This window comes from Tetrao urogallus, assembly GCF_951394365.1.
Source record: "Tetrao urogallus genome assembly, chromosome: 6".
In the NCBI taxonomy this organism is placed as follows: Eukaryota; Metazoa; Chordata; class Aves; order Galliformes; family Phasianidae; genus Tetrao; species Tetrao urogallus.
In genome coordinates, this window is record NC_136819.1 from 5,951,163 (window position 1) to 5,977,234 (window position 26,072).

A 26,072-nucleotide genomic window follows, 5' to 3' on the forward strand; every position below is an offset into this window, starting at 1 on the left:
ATTTATAACCTAAATAAATCCATGTTTGTTTGCATTTAGAATTCAAGGCCTCACTCCTTCCCCATAGGCTGCAATGGAGTGAGTGGGAAGACCAAATGGGATGTTCTGGATGGCGTTGTTAGACAGTTGTTTAAGGTCAGTAAGTAACGTCTGCTCTCTGCTTCAAGTCTCCAATTAGTATTCACACAGTATTTCACAACAGGAGATCTGTATGGAGGCTCAGATGTATGTTCTGGTGTGAGTTTGGGTATATGTGCAAGCAGTGCTGAGTTGTACAAAGAGGTGATATATAACTTGAGACAAGTCTGCTAACTTTATTTTCCATAGTTTCCTCACATGTTAGCTTCACAGCAGTTACTTGCCTATTCTCTATGCTTTATGTTTGAGGATTAGCTTGTTATTTTAAACAGGCTTCGGACAGCATCAAGTAGTATTTAACTCAGGGTGATTATTGTTACAGCATAGACCCTACAGGCACAGCAATTTCATTGTCTTGTAGATTTTCCCCTTCTTTTTTCACCTTAGGAGTACATCATTCACGTGGATCCAGTGAGTCAGCTGGGGCTGAATTCAGACAGTGTTCTGGGTTACAGCATTGGAGAGATCAAACATACGAATAGTTCTGAGACACCTGAGCTGTTGCCCTGTGGCTATCTGGTTGGAGAAAACAATACTATTTCAGTTACCATCAAAGGTAATGATGTTTGATCAGTCCATTGTAGTTGTCAGTAATCATGGTTTTATCAAAGCATACTGTGTCAGGAAATATAGAGGAGTAGAAAAGATTTTATTGCCTTTATTTTTCCCATCCTTTCTTTTTAATTACTCACCATTCTGTTTTCATTTGATTAAGGCAGCACTTGGAGACTATAAAATTAGTAGATCTTCAGTCTGTAACAATAGGAATAATTCTACACACTTAGCAGCTTTCTCCAGACCTCTTAAATTGGTGCCTGAAGTTGTACTGCAGAGCACATCACATCACAGGCAATGCAGTGGAATTGTTTCAGCAGCAAGTATGCTTTGAAATCAATAAAGCCTCAGAATTTCAGTCAGCTGATTGTAACAGACCTACTTGGCATTTCCTTAATGCGGAGTAAAAAGGACAATTTAACTTGCTTGATTCATCTCATTTGATAGTCCCTCCTTCAGAGCCAACAGGGAGAGAGCCTGGAATTCATAATATATTTAACCCTGGATCGTTGAAAGCAAGTTTTTCAAAATGTATTGTTTTCAAAATTCTCATCAATGTGATTGAGCATATTATGCTGATAAGAATTTAATGTCCTGTGACACTGAAATTCTCAGAGGCCTTTTTTGTACGAAAACTATCGTATGAACTTGGAGTTGAGGAAAAGTCCTCAGTCACTGCAGTCTATCAGCTTGCTCACAGTACTTGTGAATGCTGCCAAACACTACAGCTCAAATTTGAAGTCTGACTGCACATTCAGGAGTGTTTCAATTTCTGAGTATTGTTGCAAAAGATCGTTTCCTTGTGTTACAAATCAGCAATTAGGGAGACAAAATAAGTCATGAGATATCTGAGTTTGCTGAGAGCCCCAAATACTCTGCTTACGTAGGCTGCATTGTCCAAGAGTATAACTCCAAGTGAAACACTGCTCAACAACTGCCATACCTACGAAGTTGCAGTCTTGTTTTATGCTTAACTTGCAGTGGCTTGACTTGCACGTTAGAGGTTCGTACATGGTAACATTTTTCAATAAGATATGAATGTATTTAATCAATTTATGGGAAACCAGTTACTCACATACACCTTCAAGATATAAAGCTGCCTATATAAATATTTAATATTCCATGTAACCATCGAGGTGCAAACATTTCTCTGTCTGATCTGCCAACTTCCCTTTCTTCTGTTTATTTTGAAGCACTGTGTGTTTTGTCTGAGCCAATTCTGCCTAAAGTGATTGCTGACATGGCATAAATGCTTATCAGTGGAAGTTTTATGTTAGAAGAGATAGCTATCAGCAGACAGAGAAGGATTTTAATTAGAAGTGTTTGGGAAAACAGGGGGAGTTGATGATAGCTGCTTTTTTCAAAAGTAAACAGGTAAATTCTGGAGGAATGTGTGCTGCGCATGACAAAATAGTCTAAAACAGATGGCTCACGTGTGAAAGATGTAGCCTGGAAATCGTTGCATGGCAAAATTTCATAGAATCATAGAATGGCTTGAAGGGACCCCAAGGATCACCAAGTTCCAACCCCTCTGCTGCAGGCAGGGCCACCAACCTCCATATTTAATACCAGAGCAGGCTGCGCAGGGCCCCATCCAACCTGGCCTTGAACACCTCCAGGGATGGGGCATCCACAGCCTCTCCGGGCAGCCTGTTCCAGCACCTCACCACTCACTTGGTAAAGAACTTCCCCCGACATCCAGCCTAAATCTTCCCTCCGAGGACACAATGAGACACAGCAGAGTGCTTTGAGAACTGGGACAGCTGAAGGAAAATCCAGGTGAAGCTCACAGCTCACTGCTGCACATTTTTATGTGGGCTGTTCCCTGTCGTGAGAGATAGCAGAGTAGGGAAGGGATTTCCCTATGAAATAATAACTCGCTTGGTCAGGTTGGATCAACAACAACAAAAAACTTAGAACAATGCAGGTAACCTGGATACAAAATAGGAATTCCTACAGATGCCGCATCTCTTTCCGTTGCAGGCATCTTCGAAAACAGTTTGGACTGCCTGGTGTTTGAATCACTGATCCCAAAGCCCATCCTGCAGCGCTATGTCTCTCTCCTGCTGGAACACCGGAGGATTATCTTGTCTGGCCCCAGTGGCACTGATAAAACACACCTAGCAAACTGGCTCTCTGACTATATGGTCCTGTGGGAGGGCAGGGAGCTGGCTGATGGAATTATTGCAACCTTCAACGTGGACCATAAGTCCAGCAAGGTGAGAACACAGAAATCACTGTTTGTGCAGTACCATTATCCCAAAGGAGCAATATTTAAGGTTTTCAGAATTGCGGGTTCACCCGGTGATGGGCGTGCAATAGCAGGCTTCCAGGTGTGCATTTGAACACTGAGAGGTGCTAGGATTTTCAGGTGGCCTGAGGGTTGCTGTGGACATTAAACGCCTGCATCAAATTCTTAGCAACTTAAGAAGTCCCTATTGCAAGTGAATGTTTTTCTCAAAAAACACAGAATGCATCTCCAGGCTGTCAGAATTCCTGCAGCTACAGGTATCAGCAGTGGTAATCTGCATATGTTGTCTCTGTAGTTACTGCTGTCCAGACACATTCCTGAGCTCCTAAGGCATGTCTCTGTTTTTATGTGCTTTGGGTTTTGCCAAATATACCTTCAGTGAATGTCTAGGCTAAAAAATAATTATAATAAAAAAGCAGCATGTTTGATGGCCTTAGGCAAATCTTGCAGGGGGAAAAGGGATGGTTGAGAGTGCGGTTGTGGGCCACTGGTTCAATTTGAGATGTGCTGTGCAGTTAGTAAGTTAGTGCTTTAAAGATTATTTAAATTTGTATTAATTACTAATTTACTAATTAATTATTTAAATTTGTATTATTTATCTTTAAAGAGCATTTCAACCACACCCAGTCACCCTGCAGTAGTACTCTGAGCTCATCATTCTTACTGAAGGTATCTAAATTTGGTCTCTATTGGGGAGTACTTTATACCAGATTGATTTGGTCTGGTTTGTTTTGGTATAAGCATGGTTGCAAGACCAGAGAACAAACCTAGGAATGAAAGTGCCTGTCTTGCTTGGTGTGTAGAGATCACAGTACGTTCCTGAAAAAGAAAAATCTATTTCAGTCTTCTAAATGTCATATTAGGACAGCACAAATGAGAAAAGAAAAAAAAAATTAAATGAAAAGACAGAATCTTAACCCTCTAGGTCTTTATCTCATACATGTCTCTTGATGTTCAGTGTAACCTGAGAAAGAGAAGGAAAACCAGATTTTTCTGCTTCCTCAGTGTGTAAGAGACAGCGGTCTCCTTCTTTAGATTTCTTGGCAACATCACTAGCTAATTTATCTTAACTGTTTTTTTTCAAGACATATGATGAAATCTCTGGGTTTACACTCAAATTCTAACACACTCACTTATTTCTGTAGAATTTACCACACTATTTACACAGATATCCATTCCAAATCCCCACACTGTATAAAATCAAGGAACTGGAGTGCATAGTCATGAGACACACACAAGATCTCTGACAGGTAGAGCTGCATCAGATATTACCAAAAATACTCAAATCCCACAAGTACTGCACAGTCATGATACGCAGTGCTTGCTTCTCACCTTTGCAATTGAGCTCAGGTGTATTGATGACTCCATTAATTGCAGCCTGGGCAGCAGCATTTTGCTTCTTCAGTAGTTCAACAGTCTTCCTTAGCTCATTCAGTTCAGAGTCCTTAGAAAAGGAAACAGTGGTGATACGTCAGAAAATGCAGATGGTACCCAGCTGCACCAGTTTTCAGTCCAAGCACTGGGATTTGACAGAATTTTTGTAATATGTATATCCAACAAAAGAAAAACGAAGTTTGGTATACACCTGGGGAAGCACATCCTCAAGAGGACACAACACAGCTTTGTTATTTTAATACAATAGATATACATGCTCTGTAGTAGAGGAACAATGTATATCCACATCCACTGTCCAAGAAAACACTCTGCACTTCTTTTGAACACAAGTGTGAATGCACAGGGAAGAAATGTATTGAATCTGGAAAGCCTCAGACACTATCTCCCATTGTATTCTCCTGGAGAAGCTGGCAGCCTATGGCTTGGACAGGTACACTCTTTGCTGGGTAAAAAACTGGCTGGAGGGCCAGGCCCAGAAAGTGGAATGAACAGAGTTTAGATGTTGTACAGGGAGACATGGTTTAGTAGGAAATACTGGTGATAGGTGGACAGTTGGACTGGATGATCCTGGAGGTCCTTTCCAACCTTGGTGATTCTATGATTCTATGCTATTTCCATATTAAGGCTTTTCTATATTAGTTATCAAGCTCTATCCCTAAATATTCACCATACTGAAATCATGAAATGCATGAAAATTAGTACTTTTAGGTTTCTAAGTTGTATGTTTACTAGAAAACACAGGAAGTTGGTTAAAACTGTAGTACTCTTCTATATAACCTATCTAACAGGTCATGCTTACTAGTCAGTGCCCAGTCCAAGTCAATCCACTTTTCCTTGTAAAGGAGAGCCAATAATTAATCTGCACAATTAACTCTATCAGTGTCATTCTTAAAACAAAGAGATCTGTCTTAAGGTGGAAAGATGATGGAAGTCATGGAGGCAGAGAAGCTCACCGTGCTGTGCTGCAGAACAGAAACAGCACTACTGAGCTCTTGCAGCTAGTCTGCAAGCTGCTCCATCAGCTGATGCTCTGCAACTAACTCAGTGGGCTCCAATACCTGGGGACACCTGACTTGCCACGAAGGTTCAAGCTGCTGAATATTATCCAGAACTTCATGGTGCTTGGCCAGTTCCCATGGCAGCTGGGTTGGAGCTCAATGATCTTCAAGGTCCCTTTCAGTCTAAGCCACTCTATGATTCTATTATGTGATTCTATGAATTACCCTCTGTTCTTTTTACATGAAGCACTGAGAACCCAGTGTTAACTGCATTAGGAATTGAAAATGACTGAGAAGTAAAATAAAGGAGTAGATTGAGAAGATGGAAAGCTTGATAAATGGGAACTATGTTTCTAGTGCCATGGTAAGGCATTATTATTACCGTACACATAGAAATGCACATGTTGAAATAACTGAACATAGGCATAGCTCAATGTATGTCTCATTAGCCACAATATTCTACAAGTACCACAACAAATATTTCATTTTTCAATTCAAAATCTACCTAGAACAAAAAAAACTGTCTCAAATCTTTCCAAGCAGAAATGGGCATTGGCTCAAACAGATATATATGGCACAGCCCTGCACAGAGCCATGCCAGACATGTCATCATCAGCACACGGCTGACTTACCCGAAATACACATCACAATCTCACATTCACACTGCAAACAAACATGAACAGTACAATAACACAGGGATGTGCACCTCTCATTCCCATCAGCCTCTACAAAAATAAGCAGATCTGAGGCTGTGAGAAAATAGCAAGAAGTAAGCGGAACCATTGCTACATGTGTTTGAAAATGTAAACATTTGTTTAAAAAGCAGACTGCAAAGTTTCTGTTGGGAGAGCAGAGAACAATGGGGGCTGTGTGAAATGCTGATACTCGTCCAAACATTGCAAGAATTAAAAAAAAAAGAGAGAGAAAGCAAACAGGATTACATGGATTAACAAGCAGCACACGTAAGGGAATCTTGCCAAGTTTCGTATTCAAAGAGATGATGGACACCAATGTCCTCCTCAGTAGTATGTGCTCTTACATTTATCTATTCCCACAACTGAGGATGTCACTACGATCCAAGCTGATGACTGCTCATCTGCAGCTTGTTTACCCTAGAACTGCTTATTTTTGCAGCAAGCTTCTGTTTTTCAGATGACTTCTATCTGTGACTGCAGAAGAGAACACACAAATAAACTTGCTCAGGATCATGCATAGCATTCAACATTCCTGGCTTCAACTCTTTTTTCTCCAAGTGTAAACACCAAATTCCAGAGGTATTGCCTGCACCGACAAAAATCAGGTATGTTCAGTCTTCGGGCAACTGTGAATTAATTCTCACAGCCCCTTAGGCCACTGTTACCTATGATTCCATTTATGGAATAGGAAAACATAATGCTTTGCAATCCGAGTTTCTATCCATTTTTATTCCTACCAGTTTCAGCTATTTGTATCTCATCCCACTCAAATAACAAACAAAAGAGCCAGTCTTCAACGACTCTCTCAATATCTGAAGATGCAGTTTTTATCAGACTTTTAAAGCAAAGCAAACACTGTAATTCAGTATATAAAGGAAGGCATAAGGTAATTCAGTAGGACTGAGTGTGTTATTTTTCATAAGGTCCCACATATGCATGCAGTTATTTTTTAAAATACATTAAAACATTTTTAGTGGCATTTTAATTCCCTCTTCCCACCAAAAAAAAAAAAAAAAATCAGAACAAATCCAGATGAGTAACATTGCAGCACATTCATAAGTGAATCTATACAAAGATGAACTACACAGCTGGATGCTTCGAGGGATGTTTTTCTTACAATGTGTCTCCTTAAATCAGGTTAATGAGGGACGTTTTCTCCACCAGAAAGCTGGTATGCCGAAATACACAGGTTTTCCTTTTGCTCTATACTTCCCTCAGCTCACATATTTACTCCTTTTCTTGTGTTTAGGCTTTTTGCTTTCTTTTCAAGATGAGAAGTACGCATACTGCATTTTGATTGAGGATGGAAGGGACCATCATTTAACAATTTTCTGGCCTCAGAGTTCTAAAACCCAATTTGCCATAGTCACGAGAAACTCAACAAATTAGATTCAAGAGAATGGAGAAGCTTTAAAAAATTCATGGGGAATTATCTTCTGATATTGGCATTTTGTCACTTGTCATTTGACTCTACTGATATTTTCTTTCACCTCTTCATGTGAAAGCAGCAGGCAAAACTTCAAATCTGCATACTTTAGTACACTGGAACAGAAATCAGGCTGAAGTTTTTTATGGCATCTACAAGGCTGCAAGGCTATTTGCAATGTTTTACAATACGGCCTCTTATAACTTTCTGTATTTGTTTCTCCTGCCCAAGTTGAGAAGTTACTGATAGAAGACACACAAAATCTATTTTATAAAGTTCTCTAAGATCACTGTAAATGCAAGTTTAGACTCACAAACAGCTCAGGGTGGCCATTTTAAACTTTATTTCATAGGTGGCCATGAACCATCAAAATTCCTGTGACCTTCCTGAATGTAAAGTTAGCTAAGCAACAGAACAGAAGTTCAGACTTTAAAATCAACATCTCATTTACATACAAACACAGACAGGAGAGCATGGTTTGGTGATATTGATGAGCCTTTATTGATTGATTGATGTAAATATTTTGCTACCACCAAAAGGAGCAAATTTGTCTCACTCCTCTGCTTGCCAGCTGTGCTATGCTGCTGTCATGCCCCTGTGCTTACACCAGCTCTGATGCTCAACTGAGTCTGATCACTCCACTGAGCTGATCCAACTCAGCAACCTGGGGAGAAACTGTTCACATTTCCATTAAACTACTTTTCACATAATTTAGCTTGTTCCATTAGCTTAGTGGAATTGTTTGATGAGTGGCAGAACCAGTGTAAGGGAAGGAGCAGGTGGGGGAGGATGTGGGCGTTTCTGTCCAACAGAAACAAGCTGTTAAGTGTTCAGCCATATCAGTAAACCATGCCATTTGATCTTCAGTAAGTTCTTGCCTTTATTTGAATTTGTCAGTTTAACTGGGGACTCCATCACTGCAGATTATTATAAAATGTGTTATCTTTAGCCAAGAGAGAAAACAAAATCCTGGACTTGGCCTGGTTGTATCATTAGCAGTCAGAGATCCAATTAGTTCTGCACTCCAAGGTCATACTATTCATACTCAGTATGTTTTGCAGAGGAAGCTCCCCAGTGAAATATCCCAGAGTAAAGATGCAGTGATTTTTAGCTTTCTGGATGCTAATGCAAAGGTATGAAGTTGGAAGTCAGCTCACATCTTTAATTCCCCAAATATATAAATTAAACTCTTCCATCTTTCCCTGTGTTCTCCTTAGGGTACAGGACATTTGAAATAAATACCAGTTAAAATGTTTGCTCTTTGCTCATTGTTTTGCCATTATGACATGGTTAAGGACTTTATCAAATCCACTTAGCCAAAAACAGCCCCTTCTCTGGGAGATAAAGCAAGTATTGCTCAGGAGTAGGGCCAACCAGTAGGAGCAGACCAGCACACATGTACAAGGCTACCCTGCTGGACCCGCTATAGCTTCTACTGCGGTCTGGTTTTAGCAGTGCACATAACCAAAAAGCTGTCAAACTCTTGTAGTCCTTTCACAGATTTGTAGATTCCCATTCAGAGGAATCAACAGGATGGGATGTTTTAAGATATACTTTGCCATTGTTTGTTCTAGAAAGCAGCCTAGAGATGTCCCACAGAACTAGCATATAAACGCTGGACCTATCAAAAGCATGATTTTGCTCTTTTCCTCTAACTGCGTACTAAGATGCTTTCCACCCATTTTTCCATTTAAAAAATAAAAATAGAAATCACTTACAGAGAATTGGAATGAGAAGCTCTCAGCAATGGTGTAGAAACAGTAGAATTATAGTGTGGCAGCTTTGGCGATGAAGGCAATGAAGAACCTGTATCTTCTCAATATCTGAATGAGGAGATGCTGACTTGGGAGATTTCTTTTTACCAAAAGCTTGCTTGAAGGAGCTGCGTAACTGAAAAACAAGACCACAGCAGTAGACACACCATGAAGAATGCATCCATACAAAAAGCCACAGACTGAAACTCCAACATGCAAATATTCCAAACAATAAAGCCATACTCACAGATTTTAACAGAGCTAAAAGGGAATCAAAAAGCTTGAATTGAATAACCAACTTCCTGTGTTTTCAGGTTTAAGGCTTGATTTAATTAAGGTTTAATTTTCAATCTTCGTTTTGCACCAATGTATTCACTTTTAACACAATAAAAGCACTGTCCTGTCATCTTCATAATGTTTCCTTAAACTTCTTTAAATAGTTCTGGGTTAAATGAGAAGTGTAGGCTGATGTAGAGACCTACTACATTACAGTGACAAAGAACAGAAGCTAAAGTAAAAATTTCAGAAGTTTTTACCTTATCTAAGGCTTAACAGCAGGCTTGTCACAAAAACCAAAAGAGTTGCCAACAATTTGAAGACACAGCAATTTGCTCCTTCTATAATTAATACATAACCCTGCACAAGGAGATGACATTGCTTCCCTTTAACCAGTGCTTTTTGGAGGAGGGCAGCAATACTACAGTTACGGAGGAGCTAGCAAGATATTCAAATGAAACAATTGTGAGAAATAAAAACAAGAGCCTGCTCAAGAAACACTTTCTTTAAGTACAAGAGGTTTCATAAACACTTCCAAGGAGACACTGTATAAATATATATCAAGATTCTCCCAGCTCAGGCCACATTTTGTAGCTCTAAAGAAAAGATCCCCAAAGATCCAGGGAGATCTAAATTCAGTGAGAGGAAAGGGGTGGAATGATTCACTGGCTAGTATGGGATCTAGGGACTTTAGTCCAAACTACATTCAGACTAGGTCACTAAGGCAGTTCATGGTCTAATTCAAAATGGAGCTTAATATATTGTACCTTTCCTCCGGTACATGGTACCTTGTACACAGTACAAGATGAGCAAAGAAGGAAAAACGGGAAATGAAAGGTAAGTAATGCAAAATCCTGAATAATGTATGTTAATCACAGTAATTTCTTAAATGTTGTTTTTTTGTGTGTAGAACTGCACACTAACATTCCAGATAGAGCTCTCAAAGTGTCTAACATGTCTACTTACAAGAAGAAAGGCCTATAAGGCAAAAAGAAAAAAAATAACAAATCTCTCATTGTGGACTTGTTCTATTTTAGTGACAAACTTGAAGCTTTCCCTGAGGGGTTGGACACTGTACTACTTTTAGCCAGACCGACTTTTGACAGCTCTTTCTACTTTAGGACCGGCCTTTTGGCTGTTAAGGAAATCCATTTACCTACAGAAGCATGTTAATTTCAGAGGCAAAAGCCTAAGTTCAATGGAGGTAGTTCCAAAGTCTAGCAAGCTGTTTTCTTTCATTGCTTTATGGTCTCATGGTCTGCTCAGCTGATGGTTATCCAGCTAATCTGTTACCCAGAGGAGGTGCAGCCTCTAGCTGTGAATTCGAGTTTTTACTGCACGTTTATATTCTTCATAATCTTCAAAATCTTGCCAGAGAGGAAACTGTGTGAAGGACGGCAAGCTTAGCTGGGCAGCAGCAGTTCCAGGTGCCTCGAACCCAGCAGCGTGCAGAATCACAGATTCTGTGCAGGAACAACAACAACAAAAAGAAAAGCAGCAGCAAGGGGAGAAAAGGCCCCTGCAGCATCTCCGTTTTATTCATTTCATTTCATTATTTCATTTTAGCAACTAGGAATAAAGATTTTAGAATGTAAAATCTTTGCAAAGGGCATGCCTTTCTGGATCCATGCTGCTGGGGCTGATGGTCTACCAGTACCATACTGAGGTCATCATCAGAGATTGCACCTTCACTGCCTAGATCCATAAACACATTATGCCTGTGTTACACCAGAAGGGTATTACACATGAAGTGTGTTTCAACACATAGGAGTCAACTTCCCTCCATACTAACACTGCACTGTTGAAAAATGCATATTCTTAAGAGACTCAGGAGAGGCGTTAATGTTTATTTCTGTTTGGAAGCAATCACAATCTTTTACTCCCTCCTGGATGAAGATATGCTGGTGGAGTAAGCACAAGCATTTACAATTGACCTAGCAGGTCTTGGAAACTTCTGCAGAAATACAAGCTCGCTTGGTTACAGCAAGCTTAATTTTAAGTGATTCTGTGTTCCTTAGTTCCGTTTCCCTCTTCCTTCTCAGCACAGCTGAGAATGGGCTCTCCAAATTTTCTCGCTAAATTCCAGTCTTTTAACTTCATTTTATAAAAAGTGATCCCTCTCTCTCTCCTCTCTTCAGACATCATTCTTTTCCTTCAGCATTAGTGGTAGAGCCAGTAAGTGTTCTCATTCTTAAGCTGGCAGCAAACATCAACTGGTCTCTTCCCAGCTTCTGTACAATTTAATATGTTAGTTCCTAGAAAGAGGAAAATGTGAGAGCATAAAGGAAAGAAAGAGAGAAAATTCAGCAGAAGCCACGGGATAACCGACATCCTGCTGAGTCTGAGTTGTGATTTGGCAGGACAGCAACGAACATTAAACACGTTGTCTGCTCCCCAGTGTGAATGCTACACTGCCATCTTAGCATGCTGACATTTTTCTCACCAACTCATCTTCTAGATAATGTGAAATATGTAACATTTTTCCCTACTTACCACATCAAGATTAAAATTGGCTTTCACTATGGACTCAAAGCTGCATTTTGTTTAATCATTTCCTGAGAAGTTTTAGCTCACACCTCTCTTCTTGACTTGAGAACTCAGACTGGAACGGAACTATCTCAGCACAGAATGCAGGCAGTGCTTGGGCTGACCATGCCACAGCTTCCCTTGGGAGGAAAAGATTTATTTGTGGGTATTCTAATCAGCCAGCTCTTCTACTAGTTGTGATAACATCAGGTTAGAGTAACATGTACCAAATAGCTGCTACTTTGCCTCCCATGCTTACAAACCATCACAAACTTTGTGAAACAATATGTAAATACACAAGATAAAGTGGCTGGTAGGATCTCACAGCCCAAGATAATGTAGGGTTGTCATTTAGAGGACAGCAAGGAATTCTTTAAGCTATTCTCCAAATAGCCAAAATGCAATTTTTAGTTATAGTTTTAATAACTGGTTAAAAAAAAAAAAAAAAGTTTTCAATTTCTTGTATTTTTTAACACATTTGACAAGTATAATGCATGTATGTAAAACTGTACATGATGGTTTCACCATGAAGTTCATCCACAGCGGTAATCTGCTCGTACGTTTCATAAAAAGCACTGACTCTCAGTAAGGGAAACCTGGGTTCAGAGAAGACTTGGAATCACAGTCAGAAAGCACACAGCTCAGATTAAGAAAGAAAACATACTCAAGAGAAAACAGTACTAAACTAATCAGAATAATGTTAAATCTAAATTAAGTATGAACAGTATTTTCAGCTGCTTGAAAGTCCATTTTGTGAAACAAACGTGGAAGCAGCTATTTGTCAGCACAAAAATTACTATTAAAATGTTTTTATACAAGCAGGACTAATATTAAATACATTCCATCACCAAACTACCATACATTTATATTTTCAGGGGGGCAAAAAAGTGACCTAACTGAGGTATTCCTGCTCCAGCAGGGGAACTGGACTAGATGATCTTTTGAGGTCCCTTCCAATCCCTGACTTTCTGTGATTCTGTGATTCTTTAGGAATCAATAAACTTTACTCCACAACGGGAATTCCTTTCCTCAACATTCAGCAAATGCAAAATGCTCACCTTGTCTCTAGTCCTTAACCCCACAGCTCCCGGTGCTGTGCTATGGACTGGTGCTATGGACCAAACCAGCCCTTCTGCTGTTGCTGAGCAGCACCTGCACAGCCTCAAGGCTCTCTTTTCCCAGCCTCAAAGGCTGCAGGTTGAGAAGAAGCTGGGAGGGGACACAGCTGACCCTAGCTGACCAAAGGGAGATTCCTTTGGTAACAACATGCTCAGCAACAAAACACAGGGCAGAGAGGTGCTGGGTATGCACCAAGGAGGAGGTGTCATACGTAACTACCAAACCCACCTACTTCTGCAGCATGCTTAAACACAGAAGTGAACGCTGGTGATGAGAATTAGGGAGATGTGTCTGATCTTTTAATGAGACAGCAGTTAGCTTCTGAGCCACCAGGCACCATACATCCTGACGTACATCATGTGCTGATAGGGAAGAATACCACACACACACACAGCCATTTTCTGGTTTTGAAAAATTCTGGTGCTCCTCATAAACAAAAGCAATTAACTCAAGGTTGGTACCTTTTTCTTCGGGTTCAAAACATTTGTTGTGGGTTGTTTGGTGTCTTTTTTTTTTTTTGTTGGTTTGGAAACAAACTTCTAAATATCTCAATCAAAGGTAACTAAATAGTTGAAGAATGATTAAATAACTTCTCTCTCAACAGACAAACAATCCCCATCAGTTTTAAATTCACATGAATTCTATGCTCTAATCAGTGCACCAATTACAGAACTTAGATGAAAAACTCTCCACTTTTTAACAGACATACACAAAGACATTACTGAATTAGAATAATTATTTGTACAAGTCAGTGGAGATGAGATGTGTATTTCACTTACCTTGCATACTGAGATGGGGGGGAAAAATAGGAGTTAAAAACTTTAAGTTACCTATATTTAATCCTCCATTCCATGGCGCGTGGCTACAGTCACAAACAACAATTTCAGTTTGCTATTTAAAATGACATTTTAAAGCAGGGATTGACTCACCTTCTGCTGACAGCCCCTGTATGTTAATCCCCTTAGCAGCCAGGAAACTCAGGCATGCGTCTATTTTTTCAATCTATTCACGAGCAAAAGAATATGCATTGTAATAATTGTTTCTGTTAATTTCCCGCCACCCTTTATTGCATTCAGTCTTCATATCACACAAAAAGACCCTTTATATGCTCATATTGTGGAAGCAGTAACAATATGATGTCTCCTAAGTTACTAAGGTCCTACACTGATGGAGCATTACCAAGCTCTGGACTATTTGTACATGAATGAAGCACATTATTTAATGCTCTAACCACGACAGATGATCTAGAATGCCCTAGAGGCATTCAAGGCCAGGCTGGATGTGGCTCTGGGCAGCCTACTATCCCGTGCCAGTAGGGGTGAAATTAGATGATCTTTAAGGTCCTTTTCAACCCAGTCCATTCTATTGACATTTGAGCTCCAGCCTGGATCTGGGCCTGGATCTCCTAGAGAAATCCTCAAGCTTGTCCTAATTGGGACAGGATGCCCAGTGGGGTGGTGGGGTCACTCTCCCTGGAGGTATTCAGCTAATGTGTAGATGTAGCACTGAGGGATGTGATTAGTGGGCATGGTAGGGATGGGTTGGACTTGGTGATTTTTTCCAACCTTTATGATTCCATGAGCCAATTCAAATGTAATGCCTCGTTATTATCTTTTTTTAAAACATTGGCCCACAATGTCAGAGGCAGTTATGGGCAGTATGTCAGTAGAGGCTGACTGTGGGCAGTAGAGTTGCGCAGTATGGCAGCAGAGCTTGAACCTTCCCACTGATATCCCATTACTTTTTGTTGCAGTCTGACACAATGGCATCTGACATGGAAGTGCACATGAAGAAAAGGTGTGGTATTCAATTCCTCCACACGAAAAAACTGGCAGCCACTGACATTCAGCAACACTGAGCATTTATGGTGACCAGACAGCGGATGTGAGCACAGGGAGCTGGTGGGCAGTGCATTTCAGCAGTGGTGACAGTAGGTTACCTTCGCTGGTGGAGATTTTTACAAGCGTGGCATGAAGGCTCTTGTTCACTGCTGGTGAAAATGCACACTAAAGGTGGTGACTGTGTTGACAGAATAGAGTTTTATAGCTGAGAACTTGCTCTGTGAAACAATGTTGTGCTCTCTGTAACTGTTATAATTTCCATGGAAATAAATAAGCAGTATTACTTTTTGAGCCATTTACGTACGTAAAAATCATCCTAATTAAAGCAAAAATATAAGATATTCTAGATACTATATCTACTATATATATCTATATCTACTATATATCTATCTATCTATCTATCTATCTATCTATCTATTTACTATACTATACTACATACTGCCTTCTACTAATCAAAATAACCATTCTCAGACAGCTACAGTATATGAGTAATGGCTGGAAACCTAAAATTTGTGACAAGGCAAACAGAAGAAGTTTACTTCTCTGAGCTGTATAAACCCCTGTAAAAGCTATGATCTGTTTCCAACACTCAAGAGAGAAGTGCTTACTACTACATACTCCTTCAAAAGAAGCAAAGATCTAAGAACCAGAAGAAACTGCCATACAAACAGCTTTCACTTTTATATTTTATTACATTATATTATAAACTATGTATTATAAACTTGACAAATTTGGTACTTTCTTGACAGCTATTTGGGGAACTACAGGCCTGTCAGCCTGACCTCGGTGCCAGGGAAGGTTATGGAGCAGATTGTCTTGAGGGAGATCATGCGGCATGTGCGGGATGAGCGGGGGATCAGGCCTAGCCAGCATGGGTTTGTGAAGGGCAGGTCCTGCTTGACCAACCTGATCTCCTTCTATGATCTAGTGACCCATCTGGTGGATGAGGGAAAGGCTGTTGATGTGGTCTACCTAGACTTCAGCAAAGCCTTTGACACTGTCTCCCACAGCATTCTCCTGCAGAAGCTGGCAGCCCGAGGCTTGGATGGGTACACTCTCGGCTGGGTGAGGAGCTGGCTGGAGGGCCGGGCACAGAGAGTGGTGGTGAATGGAGTCAAATCCAGCTGGCGGCCGGTCGTGAGTGGTGTTCCCCAGGGGTCGGTGCTGGGGCCTGTCCTCTTCAATATCTTTATTGATGACCTGGATGAGGGCATCGAGTGCACCCTCAGTAAATTCGCAGATGACACCAAATTGGCTGGAAGCGTGGATCTGCCTGGGGGTAGCGAGGCCCTACAGAGGGATCTGGACAGGCTGGAGAGCTGGGCTGAAGCCAATGGGATGAGTTTCAACAAGGCCAAATGCCGGGTCCTGCACTTCGGCTACAACAACTCCAGGCGATGCTACAGGCTTGGGGTGTGGCTGGAGGACGGCGTAGAGGAAATGGACCGGGGGTATTGATTGATGCTCGGCTGAACATGAGCCGACAGTGTGCCCAGGTGGCCAAGAAGGCCAATGGCAGCCTGGCTTGCATCAGAAACAACGTTGCAAGCAGGAACAGAGAGGTGATTGTTCCCCTATATTCAGCACTGGTGAGGCTGCACCTCGAGTACTGTGTCCAGTTTTGGGCCCCTCACTGCAAGAAAGATATTGAGGCCCTGGAACGTGTTCAAAGGAGGGCAACAAAGCTGGTGAGGGGTCTGGAACACAGGGCTGCTGAGGAGAGGCTGAAGGAGCTGGGAATGTTCAGCCTGGAGAAGAGGAGGCTCAGGGGAGACCTCATTGCTCTCTATAACTTCCTGAAGGGAGGTTGTAGTGAGCTGGGGGTCGGCCTCTTCTCTCGTGTCATTAGTGATAGGACCAGAGGGAATGGCTTCAAGCTACGGCAGGGGAGATTCAGGCTGGACATCAGGAAGTATTACTTTTCAGAAAGGGTGGTCAGGCACTGGAATGGACTGCCAAGGGAGGTGGTGGAGTCACCGAGCCTGGGGGTGTTCAAGGAAAGGCTGGATGTTGTGCTGAGGGACATGGTTTAGTGGGAGCTATTGGGAATAGGTTGGACTGGATGATCTCTTAGGTCTTTTCCAACCTTGGTGATTCTATGATTCTATGATTAAGTTTCACTGTACTGTTCTAAAACAGTAAACACCAGGGTTTCTGTTGACAAACCAAAGCAACAACACAGAGCTCGAAGCAGAACAGAGCTATGTGAAGAGCAGCAGATAGCTTATATAACCAACATAAGCTTTTAACTTGGCATACTCTGATTTTACTTACATTTTGTAAAACTGCAACATTTTCTTCACAGCCAGAGTACAGAAAAAAGAATCAAGAGTTTCTCAAAAAGGAGGAGAATACGAGAAATTTTATTTCTGCGTATCCTCAGACTTGTAAAGATATTTTTCTTCTTCCTCTCCTGGGATGTGACCCTCGTGACCCTACGTGCCTGTCTCACTGATAGCAATACACAGATGGTAAGCACAATAACAACAGTTAAAAAAAGAAAAAGAAAAAAGAAGGAAGGAGCACAACGTGAAGTTCCAAAGAGGGAACAAATGCCTCCCCTATAGAGAAAAAAATTGTATTTTAAATTCATATACAATTAGAAGAAACCCAGGAAGGTGAGAGCAAATGTTCTGTGAGCTAAACATTCCAGGCACACTTGGCCACATATCTCCTACAGCAGCCCATGGAGTGAGGCTGATGTCTGCTCCAGCTGACCACAGCCCTTCCAAGCACCATGAGGGTCAGGGCCTGGAGATACCCATTTGTCACTACAGCAACATTCAGCTTGTAAACACATGCTGACCATAAGGCAAAGCTTACCCATTAAAGCTAGGGAAGACCGAGCAGCAGGCACTGAAATTCCTGCTATTGCATTTCTCAGGTCAATGCTGGACAAGTCTTACTTGAAAATATACAGCTAGATTTAACCACTGCGATGCCTGTCCAAAAATCTCAGAGCAGGTATTTGCAGGGGGAAGAAATGCTTGTGATGCTTCTGATCCTTCCCACAGATCCTCAGCTCAGACTGGGGGGCATGCTGAGGAGAGATGTGAACACATTAGTTTTAGCAAATGAACTAGAACTTCCTGCACTGCTCACTTTAAAAGCAGGGGCTCCTCCAGGCTGACAAGCTCCTATTTGGCTTTGCATGTCCAGAACAGTTCATTTTCAGAATATAAGTAATAAGTCAAATACTAAAACAGCAGTTTCCTTACAAAGTGAACAAACTGAAAACAAGCACTTTTTGTCTTGACAAAGTCCTTGTCCTTGCAGAAAAGAGTTCATGTTTGCAAGCAGAAAAACGGAGCAGCGTTGTTTTATCAGTACAGCTTGACACCTGCATCAGAAAGGAATAGTTCCTGAAAAAACCACTGGTCAAGACACACATATCAAAAGAAACCTTTCCTCTTTGTTACTTGATAACATACATTCTTGCATAAACACAAAGTGATCACTCTTAAAAAGAATAAAACCTAACCACAAACCAACACGGAAATCACAGTTACTTCCGACCCTGTTTATGAGGGGAAAGTATGGGGTTGGTTTAGCCTATATGCATACTGCTTTCTTCAAACTCTTGCCTTGGGCATCCCACAACTTCCCCAGGCTTGGCACGAACAGATGAGGGCCTCCTTCCCCCACCTACAGATCCTCCTGCTCCTCTCCCTCTGGCACTGACAGCTTTGCCATTGCTCCACTCCTTCCACAGCAAGGGTAACATGCTATCACTCCACCAACTTTCACACCTAACATTTTATCTAAAGTGATGAAAAAATCTTTTACAAAACAAAATCACATTGATCCTTGAAAAATCAACTTTTTTCCCTCATCAGTCTTTTCTCCAACATTTTTTCTTATGTACTGCTATATGTACTTTACGATATGTACTGCTATATCTCTTTCTACTGTCACATTCAATGTTTCTCGTTTTACATGCGAGATGGAAAACACACCCTGCACCCCTCCTATATGACAAATGGTTGCTACTTGCTTTATCTCTCCTTCCAGCTCCATCCTTGGCTAAGTGTCAGCTGTCGCCTGCATCTGCCAACGCACCGCTTCACTTCCAATCATCTCCTCTCTGTTTTGTCTCCAAGTCCATGTTTTAATATTTAACTTTCTTTACTCAGCTCCCTCCCTAGTCACTTCTTTTGTGGCTGATGCAAATCTTTTTCCTTCACCTTGTTCGTCCCAGATCTCCCATCATTCAAAACGTCTCCTCCTTTCCTTTTTTCTGATAGCATCTCATCTGCACTCTTACTCTGTATGTTACAATTCATCTATTGTAGTTGCCAGATAACACAACCACCTCTCTCTCTCCCTTTCCTTCATTTCAGTGCTATGCAAAAAGGATGCATCAAAACGCAGAATCTCGTATATTGTCCCAATTCTGCAGGATGTCAAATGCCGTGCTCAAATATCATTCCAAAACAAGAGGCAAAATAAATTGTTAGAAAGAAAAACATCCCTGTTCTTCTGTAACCACACATCAGCAGAGAGAAAGCCCCATTTGTACTTATCAATCTCAGCCTTTTATCAGAAGTGGATAGGAGAGGAAACCAGCTTTGTTTTACTCTCCTTCGCCCAGTTCTCAAGAACCATGCCAATGTTTTCTTATACTTCATTCCAAAAACCAGAAAACAATTGTGCTGATCATCTCTATATTTTCCTGGCCTGAGAACCTACACTTCATACTACTACATCCTCTATTAACCACAGAGTTTCTGCATGCCGGATGGAACCAATCATCACAGTCACAAGCTTTTGTTTAGAAAAGCATCTACAGTACAAAAATATGAAGGTTTGAGAGAAAACAGTTCTTATGTACAGGAAATACATAAAATTGCCTGTAAGAGGTTATATATATTTAAAAAAAACAAAAACAAAAACATATATATATATATATATATTTTTTAAAGCGGATTCTTATATGGAGACAAAGGAGATAGAGATACTTCGAACCACAGAAAAACCCAAAGGAGATGAGAATAGGGTCTGGGTTCTCACACAGGTATCCTTGTCATGTCATATCTGGCACCGAGACTAGGCTGACAGGTATTGATGGTCCCAAATAGTTCTGCACCAAACTTAATTTGAAGTGTTCAGTTTGGGCAAACCCACATGATGATTTGCCCAACATTCTGTAGAGATGGAAACAGCAATGCAAAGAGGCCTGCTCTGGCTCAGTGTTCAGCTCTCTAAAGTTTGGCAAGCTTTACTGGCTTATGACCACTCCACATGGAAGCAAATCCACCCAGTTTCACGTGGCCCTAGTGGGCTGGCGAGACACAGAGTCACTGTGGAAGAAAAGCTCAGCCAGCGCTGTTTGTGTCACACAATCTATTCAGTGCATCACAAGAAAAGGCTAGGAAACACATCTGAACCTCATCAGTGCCAAATCTTTTGACACTGTTGCCAGCTGAAAAAGAAACCCCTCAGTCCCACCTCCAGCACGGCACACTTCAAAGCAGCCTCTTCCTGCAGCACCCAGCCAGAAGCTCCAGCCCACCCTGAATTCTAAGCACCGTCTGCCGGCTCCCAGCACTGTGCTGCACACAGCAGGACAGAAGCATCCCAATACGTCCAGCAGCATCTCAGCTGAACATCTGCATGTCTTTAGCAAGAAACACTGAATGCTACTCAGTTTATTCGTACTTTTACTGGCTAGAATAAATGAAATAAGAAAAGTATTTCTTATCTCATTAAAATATGGTGAGGAGTAAATCAGTTTGAACAAAGGAATTAGGTACCAGGATGACTTTTTTGTTCACTGAAGCCAGATGAGTAATGTGAGATGAATAATTTATAAGATAAATTCCTAAGTCACCAAGAACGAACTTTATTTTACTCACAGTCAGTAGCCAATACCACCACAGATCCCATCTGAAACACAGACTATTAACAGTTCACAAATTGTAAGTATTAGCACACAAGTAACACAAATTTGACCAGATCTGCGTAGGTAATAGACCATCTCAAGGTATTTTTTTCCTAGACTGGATGACTATGACTTTCAGAACAGATTATTAGTTTCCATTTAAGATAGCAGAACACTGTGCAGCCCTCCTCCCAAGCCACACACACCACTAACACTTCCTTTGCAGTGACAACGTGTACCCGAGGCCCTCATCGCCTCCATCTAGCTCATTGAGAAACTGGCAGCAATCTGGAGAGAAACAGCACTGTACGGAGACCTGGCTTGCCTTTAAATTACTACAGATCAAAATCTAGGATCAAAATATTTAGTCTGGAGCTGTGTGCTGAGGAACAGCACAAGAAATCAGAGCAAGAGACAGGAAGTGACATCCTGCAGCATCCAGCTAGCAATGCTCCTGCCAAATTCATTCTGCAGCACCCTGAGCTTCCAAAATGACTGGTTCACTGCATACATTTACAGTGAATAATAATCAGCTTTTTAGGACTTGTTTTATTCCTTACTTCTGTATCAGAATTAATCTACTAAGCAAGTTTTTCTGATTGGGTAGCTTAAAAGTGAGGATTGCATCCAAATGTCAAACAACAGACACACAGGGAATGCTCCCAGTGTTCGGTTAGAACAAATGAACTACTAGTAAAAGATCCTACCAGCAGAAGTGTAAATTAGTCCATTAAACGTACGTGTTGGTTCTTTTCTACTGCTAACTCTGCAAAGAACTTTTTCCTTTCTCTATGTATAAACAGCACGATACAGGAAATACACTTGCTAAGCCCTGTCTGCCATCAATTCAGATGCACTGTACTCGTTCCTCTTTTAAGCCATAAGGTCACTATCAGGACTGCTATCAGAGGCAACACATCCTACCCTGATTACAGTGCTCCCTATCCAGCTTTTCACCAGACTGAATCTGCCAATTTCAAGAGACTTACTCTTGATTTAGACCAAAGTAAATGAGAGTGGAATTAACTAGCTCATTTTTTTTTCTAACCATGTTTAAATCAAAACCCCATAATCTGCCAGCATCAGGAATGCTTTATTTCCAACACACCTATTCATTCGAAGGCAATATACTCCAGCATAAGATTATTTTCTTCTCCACTCTCTCGTCCATTTTCCTTCATGTAACTTAGATCAACGCGTAGTTCTACTGCTTTGCATCATATAATACAAGCTCTGATTTGGTGACAGCTCTTGTAGCAATGATAGCTTACAAAATTCTGAACCCTCCCACACCAGTACGTCTCCCCCAGTTTTGCAAATATCACTGTTTGAAGGTCATTTGGTGAAGGAAAAGAGGCAGTGATCTGGATGTAAACAATTCATACAGAACCCCACACACTCAACTCGGCAAGCAGAAGAAGGTTAACGCAGTGCTGGAAGCATTGCTGGAACCTAATGTAAACCAGACCAAAACGAAAACCACGTGCAGTAACACTGTAGTATGGAATAAAACAGCAAGAGTCAGAATAACGACTACACATGATGTGATGTTTTCAAACTTAACACCTGAATATAAATCCTTCTGAAACTTCAACACCACACTCTTAACACTCAGCCACGTCAACATCACTATAGGAAATTCAGCTTATCTGCTGAATGTGTCCCTTGCCTTGTAAATAAAGCCTTTCCTAGGCTCCTTCTTTTCGCAGCTGAACGACAGCATATGGCAGCCGCAGATACTGATGCCCCACTCCCAGTGACACTGCTGCTCCAGCCCTGGGAGCTGCTCCTCTGATAAATCAGCTTTAGCTAGCCATGTACTGCTGCTCTCTTGGCAGCAATGTGCTCCTGTGCCATGCACTGCCAAGTGAGGATGCCAATCTCTGGACACCAGCCTTTGGGCCGCAGCCAGATAGATGCTTTCTGCTGCTCTTCTGCTTTGTGATCCTGAATGACAAGAAAGCATGAGCTGTAAAAACAATGCTAATACCAACTGAAGAAACAAACCCTTCTTTCCTGCTACCCCCTCAGTGTCTGCATTCCAGGTTTCCACCTGCCAGGTGAGAGGCTGCTGCCAGCTTCATCACCCCAACTCCAGGATGGCTACCTCACTTCCAGCCACAGGAACAAAGGGAATGGCAACCCCCATGGGCAAGCCATCACCCAGCACACAGCCTGCTGGCCTCCGACGCTATCCTGCGTGCAAATAGCAACAGTCTGTGCATGTCTGGCACATTCACCAAAAGAAATCTGGCATACGTCTTACTGTGAATAATTAGGACCAGCACTTAAAACTCTGTTAGTTCAAGGTAGCTCTTATTAGGGCTCCATTGCTCCAAACATTTAAAATGAGAGCAGCATGACAAGATACAAGGCCGTCCACACACAGCACCATCCTGCTCTACAGGAACTGGTGATCGGGTAAGGCTTGGAGCAAATAGACCAGACACGGTACCAAACTGCTCCTTGGCAATTTGCTTATCTCATAGATTCACAGAATCACCTAAGTTGTAAAAGACCTCTAAGCGCATCCGGTCCAACTGTCCACCTATCACCACCACTTCCCACTAAAGCACATCCCCTCAGTGCCACATCTAAATGTTGGAAGTAAGGTTGTTTGATGGTGTCTCCCTGCCTTTGTCCTCACGAGAAGTGAATACAAAAGCTCTGTAATGCAATCCAAATCCAGTTTGGATATGATAAACATAGACTTTAATACACAATGATTTTTTAGATGCTTTCTTTTTTAACAAAGCATTTTGAATTTTAGGAGAAATATGTCACGGAGAAATGAGGGGAACAGGCTTGATTTCCTGTCTCATTACTTTAGAATAAGCCCTCAAGACTTTACATGCAAGTCCTACCAAACCCAAGGTTTCACCAAATTCTGGTTTTATAAATCCTGAGAGAGTAGTGGATTCCAAACAAGGGCAAAGCTAGGAGCTTCCCATCTCCAGCACCTGAGCTGGTGCCACCACCAGTGCTCTTGTGATCCACAATCAGAAGGCAGTTACAAAGACCTCTAGATACTTCATCTGTTAGAAAAAAAGAAAATCAGTACCATGCAGTAGCCCTGAAACTAATGAGATGGATTATATGCTATGAACGGTAGTTTCCAACAAACCTGGCATCAGCAATACCTTTTTTGGCTCAAGGTCTGCAGAAGGTGCAGAAGCCAGAGGAAGTCATAGAAGCTCTCAGCTGTTCATCCGTGCTATGTTGCCTGTGAGGGAATTCAGGGATTGGTTTGCAAGAAGGATGCTGCAGCACTGGAGTTGCTCCTGCAACTCCTTCCACATGAGCATGGAGAAAGTCTAATCACCCCCTCCCGGACAGCTACAATGGAAGCAATGAGTTACAGGAGTCAGGGTTGGTGTCTAATCAGTGTAATTAATCTAATTAGATGATTAACCTGAAGAGGGAAGAGCTGCTTTAGGCACAAGTAGAATACTGCATGAATCACTACTTGGCAATGATCGTAATTAATTGGAAAATGCAAGTTGCGGTTTATTGGAAGGTATGGACTAAGTCAGAAGATACACAAAATACTAGGCACAAGGAGCTCAGCTCCAGGCAGTCTTACCTCTGCTCGTCAGAAACCAAGACACTGCTGTCACTGAGAATGTCGGCTAATTCGTCAGACACTAGAAAATGTCCTGGGACGCAACACCTGCTACAACTGTACACCAAATGAGCAGTAATGGTGGGGGTTCTGAGGTGTTACACATTTTGCAATGTTTCACGGCTTTTCATCACTGATTTCCTTTCAGTCCCCTCCATTAAAGCATCAGGGAAATACTCCCATTCTTACCCAAACAAAGGACACCACTTTTCCACAATGCCAGGATTGAATAATGGAAATGTTGCCACTAGCATCCATAGAAAGGACCCAGCTTCCATAGAGCCAGGCCTCATTTTGCAAGTTGTAAGTTTGAGCAAGTTTAGAGTGCAGATATGAAATGACATGGCTCCTTTCAGAATCCTAAGAAAGAGATAGAAGAAGCAACCAAGTAGTGTCACATCTGACAACGGAGAGTTGCCTGGCCCTGATTTTGAGCGACTGCTTGCCATGAAAGCGAAACACTGCAGCACTGGAAGTGCACATCCACTAGGGAAAGGCTCCCAACACACTCTAGCAATGTGTGGCTACATACACCAGCTTTGCAGCCTGCCTCTACGCTTCACAGCTGCAAAAATAATTGCTGCGGAAGTGATTTATCCCCTTTGAGCAGATCTAAAGCCAATAGAGTTCAGTGAAATCTGAATAAGAGTATTTACAGCTATTACCAGCTAATGCATTACTGCCAATAGAAAAATTATCTTCTATTTCATATTCGGAGAGCTAATGTGCAGCACATTTCATCTTTATTTCTTAACTTCCAGTAGGGAAAATGCAAATGCTGAAACTCTTCAATAATCTGCCACCATATAGCATTCAGCTAAGGAGAGAACTGTCCCCATTTTATTAAAATCTAAAGCAATTACTGCTCCAGTCATGAAATAAATCACTACTTACATTTTTATCAACTAATAAACTAGGAAGGCAGCTACCTCTTAGGACATCTGTAGTGAGGCACAGAATCACTGCTGCTCAAAGCAGCATCAAGAGAAGGAAGGAGCAAGAGCTGTTCAAGGTTTGCCTCGCCCATCGCCATTGGTCATGGCAGTGGCAGAGACACCATTAGGTACACTCCACACTTTTATTCTGTTGTTAGGTATTGCATATGAATGTTTAAAGAGCTCTCTAAGATTTCCAGCAAGCTCTGAAAGTGAAGACTTAGCCCTGGCTTCCTTCCTCCCACCAGCAGCAAAATTACTACCGATGACCCTCTGAGCATCTTCACCACCTTCTCTTGACCTTCTCCAACAGCTCTTGTCACCCAACATCCTTCCTATGCTGGGTCCAGATGCCCTCAAAGCAGGCTTCGTGACCCAGCCAGCTTCAAAGCTGAGCCACTGATGACAGGGAAAGCCAGCTCAGCCACCTCAGTGTGCTGCTTGGCTTGGATCACAGAGCAAGGCACCACCAAAAAGAGCTTTACTGATGCCTGTTTTTGTGATTACATTTAAAAAAAAAAATTAAAAAATCAACCACAGAAGTATGAATCTAGTCCACTGATGAGAAAGAACGCCTGTGGTGTTCTGGATATGCTGTCTAAAGGTCTTGAAAAGTTGTTTTAAATTGACTTGGATTTGAATACCATTACATTATCAGAT

The 26,072-nt window shown here is 41.6% G+C and overlaps 1 protein-coding gene and 1 pseudogene across 2 annotated transcripts in view; both read left to right on the plus strand.

The window, feature by feature from the left end:
• LOC306947656 (palmitoyltransferase ZDHHC13-like) overlaps positions 1–26,072 on the plus strand; it is a gene marked incomplete at both ends in the record, with an annotated part of 613,047 nt that overhangs the window by 522,909 nt on the left and 64,066 nt on the right.
• LOC306948312 (transcription factor E2F8-like) overlaps positions 1–26,072 on the plus strand; it is a 112,137-nt pseudogene that overhangs the window by 59,515 nt on the left and 26,550 nt on the right. Inside the window, exons 3-4 of the transcript in view lie at positions 526–694; positions 2,677–2,912. The product of the transcript in view is annotated as a transcription factor E2F8-like (transcript). The remainder of the gene's footprint in view (positions 1–525; positions 695–2,676; positions 2,913–26,072) is intronic.